The sequence below is a fragment of the Lampetra fluviatilis genome, chromosome 64 (genome assembly GCF_964198595.1).
Source record: "Lampetra fluviatilis chromosome 64, kcLamFluv1.1, whole genome shotgun sequence".
NCBI lineage: Eukaryota > Metazoa > Chordata > Hyperoartia > Petromyzontiformes > Petromyzontidae > Lampetra > Lampetra fluviatilis.
This window is the reverse complement of record NC_136338.1, coordinates 4,142,306-4,152,572: the sequence shown is the minus strand read 5'-3', so window position 1 is coordinate 4,152,572 and position 10,267 is coordinate 4,142,306. Positions and strand designations below refer to the sequence as shown.

Below are 10,267 nucleotides of genomic sequence, written 5' to 3'. Positions count from 1 at the left end.
CCCAGTGGGAGCCTAGTGGGAGCCCAGGGGGAGCCCAGGGGGGAGCCCAGTGGGAGCCCAGTGTCCCCCCCCACCCCCGTCCCCGACCGGTGAGGCTGTCCCAGGAGTGGGCGGGCCCCGGCCAGCCCCCGCAGACGGCTCGCAGCGAGAAGCGCGCCGGGGAGCAGGCGGCGGCGACGGCGACGGCGCCCAGCTCCACGTGGCAGCGCTCGGGCGGCGCAGAGGCCACCGCGGTGGGGCGCGGTGGTGCCTCCTCCGCTCCCTCCGTGCCGTCACCATCACCGTCACCGTTACGCAGCAGCAGCAGCTGCAGCTGCACGGAGTCGGCGCGCACCGCACAGCGCCACCAGGCCACGGCGCCACCGGGGAAGCGCTGCAGGGATGCCCCCAGTAGGGGGCCCGGGGCTGTGGGGAGGGGCGGGGCGAAGTTTCAAGTTTAAGTTCATGAATTAGGTATGGCCCTGTGAGCCATTAGGCTCTTGAAATCGGGTGCAACCGCAACAAACAAAAAACATGAACAAAAAAAAACATCTTAAAGTGAATGTGACTGAGTGAAGCGAGTACCCGTGTGTGAGAGTACCTGCATGGAAGTACCCGTGTGTGAGCGAGTACGCAAGTATCCGTGTGTGAGAGAGTGTGGAAAAACAACCCCCTACCTCCTCGTGGTGCCGGACAGGCAACGCTGTCGTGGACAGTGCATGGGGGGGGGAGGGCCAATTCCGATTGGCCTTTCCCCTCGGGGCATTTGTAGCCACCACAGCAGCTAAATGGGTGCTCTGGACGGGTGCGAAGGGCTGGTAACCCCTCCACCTTCAAATAAGTACCACTAAACCGCGACCACAACATATAATAAACAAGCTTGTGCCGGAGGCCCCGGGGAACAGGCGTCTATGACATCTCCTGGCCAAACCCCATTTGGCGGAGCCAGGAGACTGAATTTTTACCCTCGGGGCTCCTCCAGAAATAACAAAAAAAACACTGCGGGTGGACACATGGAATGTTCGAACGCTCACTGCGGAGGAGAGGCTGCCACTCCTCTGTCGGGAGCTGGACCGGTACCGCCTGGATCTCTGTGGCATTCAGGAGGTCCGGTGGACCGGCTCTGGCTCCTGCCACCATGAAGGGTGGATAGTCCTCTACTCGGGGCAGGAGACTGCCAAACAACAGGGTGTGGCTCTTCCGAATAAAAGAATGAAGGGGGCGTGGGAGCGTGGCGGTGAGGTGTGGGAAGCTGTAAGCCCCAGGATACTTTGGGCTCGCCTTCCCATCAACCAGAGGCGAGGAATGGTGGTCGTGGTTACTCATGCCCCCACCGAAGATGAACATCCGTGGAGGGATGCAGGCAAGGCCGATGAGTCGGATGCCTTCTATGACCTCCTGTCACAGGTGCTAGCTAAAGTGGCCCCTCGGGATAGAGTCATCTTGTTGGGCGACTTCAATGCCCGAGTTGGTCATGATGCTGGCACCTGGTCTGGAGTAATTGGAAGGCATGGGCCAGATCAGCTCAATAATAACCGCAGGAGGCTGCTAGATTTTTGTGCAGCCCATGGGCTTATCAACACTGTTCCGGCATCGGCGCATCCACACCACATCATGGATGCAAGCCAGGTCCAAGCAAGAACAATCTGATGGACTACATAGTGATGGAAAAACAGATGCGGGCCCATGTCCATGACACCAGGACCTACCATGGAGCTGATCTGCCCACTGACCATCGACTAGTCATCTGTAAGATGCGCCTGCCATTCTTCCACTCCGGTGGTGGGTGCACAACCAGGACCCCATTCATACCCTTAGTGGCATGGTCTCAGCTAGCTGATGAAAGTTGCAAGCGAGAATTTCTTCCTCACTTGCAGCTGGGGTTGGCATTGTCCCCCACTCCTCCAGATGTCGAGGGGAAATGGGCGAGGTTTAGGACTGTGGCTCATGCAGCTGCAATGGCTGCTTTGGGTACACGGTCCAAACCTCCCCAGAGACCCTGGCTGACAGGAGGTGTTCTGGCAGGTTGAAAATAAGCGACAAGCCCACTCTCATCGGCTACAGCATCCCACGTCGGAGAATGAGGCGGCTTACCGCAGCCTTCGCTCGGAGGTTCGCAGAGCCGTGAGGCACTGCATGGATGGGTGGTGGTTGCGGGTTGCCGAGGAGATGGAGTCTGCCTCAGTGGGCCCTCGATTACAAATCGACAGGGATGTCCTCTGGCTCCCACATTATTTAACATATATTTTGACCACGTAGTTCGTGAAGCCTTCAATAGCTGTACCGGAGGAATTTCCATTTGGTACAGATACAATGGGAGGCTGATCAATGCCCGGGTGCGGTCAAGGGATGGCTCCCTATGGCTTAACCATGTTATGTATGCCGATGATCTGGTAATTGCTGCTCACTCAGGAGGAGTTTGAGCCGCTGCTGCTGAGATTGGAGTGTGCCACTAAGAGGTGGGGCCTTACCATCAGCACCACCAAAACCAAGCACCTGCCTGGGTACTTTGTACCATCGGACACTCCACCCCCACAACTCCATATCGGTGATGGGGCAGTTGTGGAGAAAGTGGAGAGTTTCCCATACCTGGGCAGTGTGCTCATGACCTGCTCCGGTTTAACAGCAGAGGTCTCACTCCAAATCAGTAGAGCAGCATTCTTTTCATCGGTTGCGTAACGCTGTGTGGAAGCTACCTGGTCTGTCGCTCCGCACGAAGCTTCAGGTCTTCTCGGCCACATTTAGGCTGACCTGCCTACCATCCATCCTGGGTTTAACCAGGCTGGATTGTGTGAGGAGCTCACACAATCCTTGAAAGATCTGGGCACAGTCCCATCGGTGAGCTCTTCCGGCAGGCAAAGCTGCATTGGCTGGGTCATGTAGCCCACATGCCCAGCCACCGCAGGCCGGATCGAGGGGGCTAAACGGGCGCAGCACGGGCTAGAGAAGAGATGGAGTGATGTGGTACAGGAGGACGTGGAGCTGAGTGGACTTGCCGATGACTGGTACCAGCGGTGTCAAGATCAGCCTCTGTGGCGGAGGCTCGTGAAGGATGCTATTGAGCAGTTGGAGGCAGTCGCCCCCCAACAACATCGAGCGGAGCGCCGTTTGGCTAAAGCACAGCAAGTTGGCACAGTATGTGGCACAGGTGGTGCATCAGCCAGCCATCTCAGTCAGTCGACCCGTGGCACCTGCTGGGTCTGCCCCGTGACCTCCTGCCAGCGGGCGTTCAACACTTCACGTGGCCTCAAGGTGCACATGGCCTGACGGTTGTTGTTGTTGTTGTACCCGTGTGTGTGTGTGCGCGCGCGAGTACTCATGCGAGTATGTAAGCGAGTACCCGTGTGAGCGAGTATCGTCTCCCCGGGGCTCTCACTGCCGTCAGCACGTGCCATCGTCACGTGCACACGCTGGCGCACGCACGCGGACAAACCGCGCACGCCGTACCTGCAGCGTCGACATCATCCGCATTGTCATCAGCATCATCATCATCAGCATCCATCAGCAACAGCATCATCATCATCATCAGCAGTGGCAGCAGCACAATCATCAGCAGCAGCATCATCATCAGCAGCATCATCATCAGCAGCATCATCAGCAGCAGTAAAATCATAATCATTAACAAACTACAGCAGAATCATCATCAGCAGCGGCAGTAAAATCATGATCACCAAACTCTGTAACAAAACGAGTTTTTATTTTACCAGGTGAAGCCTGTGGGGGGGTGGGGGTGGGGCGAGGGGGTGGGGGTGGAGCGAGGGGGTGGAGCGAGGGGGTGGAGTGAGGGGGTGGGGGTGGAGCGAAGGGGGTGGGGGTGGAGCGAGGGGGGTGGAGCGAGGGGGGTGGGGGTGGAGCGAGGAGGTGGGGGGTGGAGCGAGGGGGGTGGGGGTGGAGCGAGGGGGTGGGGGGTGGAGCGAGGGGGTGGGGGGTGGAGCGAGGGGGTGGGGGGTGGAGCGAGGGGGTGGGGGGTGGAGCGAGGGGGTGGGGGTGGAGCGAGGGGGTGGGGGTGGAGCGAGGGGGTGGGGGTGGAGCGAGGGGGTTGGGGGTGGAGCGAGAGGGGTGGGGGTGGAGCGAGGGGGTGGGGGTGGAGCGAGGGGGTGGGGGTGGAGCGAGGGGGGTGGGGGTGGAGCGAGGGGGGTGTGGGTGGAGCGAGGGGGGTGTGGGTGGAGCGAGGGGGGTGTGGGTGGAGCGAGGGGGGTGTGGGTGGAGCGAGGGGGGTGTGGGTGGAGCGAGGGGGGTGGAGCGAGGGGGGGTGGGGGTGGAGCAAGGGGGGTGGGGGTGGAGCGAGGAGGGTGGAGCGAGGAGGGTGGAGCGGTACCGTGGCTCTGCGAGCAATGTCGCCACAGTGATGCCGTTGATGGAGACCGAGAAGGAGGCAGCGTGGGGGGCCCCCTGGGGGGCCCCTTGGGGGGCCCCCTGGAGGGCCCCCCACGCCAGCGAGTAGCCGTCCTGCAGCGCCGCCGTCTGCCTGAGCTCCCGCACATCTCCACCAACATCACCAACATCACCAACATCACCAACATCACCAACATCACCAACATCACCAACATCACCAACATCACCAACATCACCAACATCACCAACATCACCAACAGACCAAGATCCCCCATGTAGCCTTAACAGACTGTAGGGGCAAGTGCTGTTAGCGAGTAGCACCTATAAAAGGCCGGCACGGCACACGAGGGGGTGGGTGGCCAGCACCACGCCCTACCGCCTTTGTCTCCCCAGTGGCGATGTTTACCACACACCGCACCGGGTACTCATTTTGAGGCCGAGTCGACCTAGGGGAGGGCCCAGGACCGGTTCAAAATAATCGTAACCGGTGTTGGCTGTGAGTGGGAATCGAACTCGGGTCGCCAGGTTCGTAGCGCAGCGGTAGCGCTAACCGCTGCACCACCGCTCCCCATCAACATCACCACCATCTCCCACCTTAACATGATCTCCACCACCACCAACACTACGAACCTCAACATCACCATCCTCTCTCCATCATCATCATCATCGACCTATCAAATTCACCCTCTCCATCACCATAACCATCATCATCAACCCCATCACCACTACAAAGACAAAGATCCCCCGTATATTCTTAGGTTTTTTCGGTAAAGTCACGTAGGTAAAACATTACAATTAATAAAAGTAAAATAAAATAAAATAAAAAATCACGACGTTTCGGAGGCAACACAAGCTTCCATCTTCAGGTGGAACTGTCACAGCCACGACAGCTGTATCAAGTAAATTATATCAAGTAAATGATGCAGCTGTCGTGGCTGTGACGGTTCCACCTGAAGACGGAAGCTTGTGTTGCCTCCGAAACGTCGTGATTTTTATTTTTTATTTTATTTTACTTTTATTAATTTTAATGTTTTACCTACGTGACTTTACCGAAAAAACCTAAGAATACGAATCCTTGCAGTCACGAAAGCTTCAAATCTAGAATCCCCCGTATAGCCCTAAAAGACTGTAGGGGCAAGTGCTGCTAGCGAGCAGCACCTATGAAGGCCGGCACGGCACACGAGGGGGTGGGTGGCCAGCACCACGCCCGGCCGCCTTTGTCTCCCCCAGCGGGGTATATTTTTACGCACCGCACCAGCTACTCATTTGAGGCCGAGTAAACCTAGTGGAGGCCCAGGACCTGTTCAGATAATCGCCAACCGGGGTTTGGGTGGCCGTGAGAGCTGGAATCGAACTCGGGTCGCCGGGTTCGTAGCGCAGCGTAGCGCTAACCGCTGCACCACCGCTCCCCATCAACAATCACCACCATCTCCCACCTCAACAATGATCTCCACCACCACCAACACTACGAACCTCAACATCACCATCCTCTCCACCATCATCATCATCATCAACCTATCAAATTCACCCTCTCCATCACCACCAACCCCATCACCACTACAAAGACAAAGAGCCCCCGTATAGCCCTGAAAGACTGTAGGGGCAAGTGCTGCTAGCGAGCAGCACCTATGAAGGTCTCCCCCAGCAGGGTATGGTTTTTACGCACCGTACCAGATACTAATTTGAGGCCGAGTAAACCTAACGGAGGCCCAGGACCGGTTCAGATAATCGTCAACCGGGGTTTCGAACTCGGGTCGCCGGGTTCGTAGCGCAGCGTAGCGCTAACCGCTGCGCCACCGCTCCCCCCCCCATCTCACCTGGGAGGGAGGGGCTGCTGAGGGATGCGACATCGCCCCACGCCAGCAGCGCTGACGTCACGAGCAGCCAAACCCGTGGCCTGTGTGTGGGGGGGGAAATCACGAGGTATGGACCAACACCAACAACATCATCATCATCATCACTATCAACAACATCATAATCATACCACCATCACCTCCAATCATCAACAGCAGCGTCAGCATCATCAACAGCAGCAGCAGCATCAGCATCAACAGCATCAGCATCATCATCAACAGCATCATCATCATCATCAACAGCAGCAGCAGCATCAACAGCAGCATCATCATCATCAACATCAGCCTCATCATCATCAACAGCATCAGCATCATCATCATCATCAACAGCATCATCATCATCATCAACAGCAGCATCATCATCATCAGCCTCATCATTAACAGCATCATCATCAACAGCATCAACAGCATCATCAACAACATCATCGACACCACCATCACCTCCAATCGTCATTAACATCATCAAGATCACCATCATTACTATCAACATCATCGACCCAAATATTTGTGTGCGGCATGAACTTCTTTCGCAACGTACATAGCCAACTGTGCTCATCTAGGTGCGTGGGGGGTGGGGGGACAAACCAACTCAAGACAAAGAGGAGTTCTAAAGAAATGAGTTATCAATCTTAGATGGCGATGTCAAAGTGCATGGCTCCCAGTAGCTTCCCAATGTCGGAAGAGAAAGAGCGTCACCATCATCATTGCCATCATCACCAGCATCATCACCACCACCACCAGCATCATCACCACACCACCACCATCACCAGCATCATCACCACTACCATCATCATCACCAGCATCATCACCACCACCATCATCAGCATCATCATCACCACCAGCATCATCACCACTACCACCATCATCACCAGCATCATCACCACCACCACCAGCATCATCACCAGCATCATCACCACCACCACCAGCATCATCACCACACCACCACCATCATCACCAGCATCATCACCACTACCATCATCATCACCAGCATCATCACCACCACCATCATCAGCATCATCATCACCACCAGCATCATCACCACTACCACCATCATCACCAGCATCATCACCACCACCACCAGCATCATCACCAGCATCATCACCACCACCACCAGCATCATCACCACACCACCACCATCATCACCAGCATCATCACCACTACCATCATCATCACCAGCATCATCACCACCACCATCATCATCATCATCACCATCACCAGCATCATCACCACTACCACCATCATCACCAGCATCATCACCACTACCACCAGCATCATCACCAGCATCATCACCACCACCACCAGCATCATCACCACACCACCACCATCATCACCAGCATCATCACCACTACCATCATCATCACCAGCATCATCACCACCACCATCATCATCATCATCACCATCACCAGCATCATCACCACTACCACCATCATCACCAGCATCATCACCACTACCATCATCATCACCAGCATCATCACCACCACCACCATCATCATCAGCATCATCATCATCACCACCACCACCATCATCACCAGCATCATCACCACTACCATCATCATCACCAGCATCATCACCACCACCATCATCATCAGCATCATCATCAGCATCATCATCACCACCACCAGCATCATCACCATCATCACCATCACCAGCATCATCAACAACATTATCATCACCACCACCACCACATTGTACGTATGCATGTTGAACTTCTTTCACACCGTACGTAGCCAAGTGTGGCTCATCAGAGGTGCGGAGGGAAGGACGAACGAAACACAACAGCAGCATGCAGCAGTTGTAAAGAAACGAGTTATCAATCGAGATGAAGATTTAAAAGTGCATAGCTCCACAGGCTTCCCAATATCGGAAGGAAGTGAGCCACAGAACATGAAACTAAACGCAAAACGCAGTTGTAAAGAAAACAGGTCCCTGCGGGGTGGGCTGGTAGGAACGAAGAAATGAATGGCTATAATAAAATGAAATGGGGGGGGTACGATACGAAGGGAGAGTTTGAGGCCTAGTTCTAGGCTTTAGGCCTAGCTGTAGGCTTTAGGCCGCTGTGAGTTAATTTTTAATTTAAATGTTTTAATTATTAATGTATAATTATTAATGTAAAAGCTTTAAATGTAAATGTTTCTATTTTAAAAAAAACATCAGGGAATGTAACATTGTTAAACATTAACTCCCTTTCACACACGCGGGGGTACGATACGAAGGGAGAGTTTGAGGCCTAGTTCTAGGCTTTAGGCCTAGCTGTAGGCTTTAGGACGCTGTGAGTTAATTTTCAATTTAAATGTTTTAATTGAAAACTATCTCAGGGAATTATAAGGGAATGTTACACTTGTTTAGCCAGGGAAGCCTCACTGAGTCTAAAGGTTTTTGTAGGGTCCTGCCAAGTGTTTGCAGTAGGGGACGATGTTGCTACACCTAATCGGACGTCGGACGGACGATATAATGTATTGTAGGCTGGTTCACTTCGTTCCTACCAGTATCAGTTTTCAATCTAGACGATTTTAAAGTGCATGGCTTCGTTGGCTTCCTGATAAACTTATCAAACATACCGACACAATCACCACTCATTGATATGCTAATTTTTTCTCTAACCCTCCTCCCTCTCTCTGCCTCCGCCCCCCTCTGTCTATTTAAGGCCACCCCACAGAGACGATCACCCCTCTCTGTTACCTGTGTTGCTCTCGCTATGTATCTTGGTGATATCTGTCTGCTAATATGTCTGTCTATAGTTTTCTGGGTAGATTTTATGTCGCTATTTCATTATACCTGATGATGATTGCTTGTGTTGCAATCGAAACGTCGTATTCTATTATTTAATTTAATTTATTATTTTATCTTTAGACGTGACTTAACCGAAAGAACCAAATAATAATTCCTGCAGTCACGAAAGTTCTAAAATTAAGATGAATCACCATCGTCATATTCACGTATCTGATCATCAGCAGCATCTTGCAGCCTTTTTAAAACACGTAAGCTCTCCCGACCAATATCATCCATAAGAGGTTTTTGGGGGTTATATCGCGTTAATGTATAAATGTTGTGTCGTTAAAACCCGCCACGACCCGACACAGCCAACTAGTAAGGTTGGTCACGTTAACGGAACGTGGCCCTAATTCGTCACTAGTATATAGTGTAGTGTGTAGTAGTGTATAGTGTATTGTGTAGTAGTGTATAGTGTAGTGTGTAGTGCATAGTGTAGTGTATAGTGTAGTGCGTATTGTAGTTTATAGTGTAGTGTGTATTGTAGTGTATAGTGTAGTGTGTATTGTATTGTAGTGTATAGTGTAGTGCGTAGTGTAGTGTATAGTGTAGTGCATAGTGTAGTGTATAGTGTATCGTGTAGTGTATCGTGCATCGTATAGTGTATCGTAGTGTACAGTGTATAGTAGTGTAGTGTATAGTAGTGTATAGTGTAGTGTACTAGTACAGCACCACCGGTCGTGTGTTGGAGAGCCAAGCCACAACATTTACAATCAGAGTAAAAAAACATGTTCCGGTAATTGTTGTGGCTTGGCTGTCCAACACATAAGCGGTGTGGCTGTACTAGTACACTACGCTATACACTACACTACACACTACACTACACATACACTACACACTAGTGCTCTACTAGTGACGAATTGGCCACGTTCCGTTTACGTGACAATCCCTTACTCGTTGGCCGTGTCGGGTGGTGGCGGGTTTAACGACACGACATTTATACATTAACGCGATCCAACACCCCAAAAAACCTCTATTATGGATATTGGAGCCTTCTTAACTAATGTATCGATATCTCTACACGTATACGCCGGGTCAACTCAACTCATCCCTCCATCGTCGACATCGTCGTCAATATCGTCGTCATCAACATCGTCATCATCGTCATCAATATCGTCGTCGTCGTCATCAATATCGTCGTCGTCGTCATCAATATCGTCGTCGTCGTCATCATCATCAATATCGTCGTCGTCATCATCAACATCGTCGTCGTCATCATCATCAATATCGTCATCATCATAATCATCAATATCGTCGTCGTCATCATCAATTTCGTCGTCAACATCATGATCAATATCGTCAACATCATCAAAATCATCGTCATCATCAAT

The 10,267-nt window shown here is 52.6% G+C and overlaps 1 long non-coding RNA gene across 1 annotated transcript; it reads right to left on the bottom strand.

The window, feature by feature from the left end:
- Positions 1-363: 363 nt before the first annotated feature.
- Positions 364-4,333, bottom strand: LOC144951876 (uncharacterized). Its single transcript, XR_013640540.1, has 3 exons — positions 4,298-4,333; positions 3,320-3,426; positions 364-405 (listed from the first exon to the last, which is right to left on the bottom strand). It is a non-coding gene; the product is annotated as an uncharacterized LOC144951876 (long non-coding RNA).
- Positions 4,334-10,267: the final 5,934 nt, after the last annotated feature.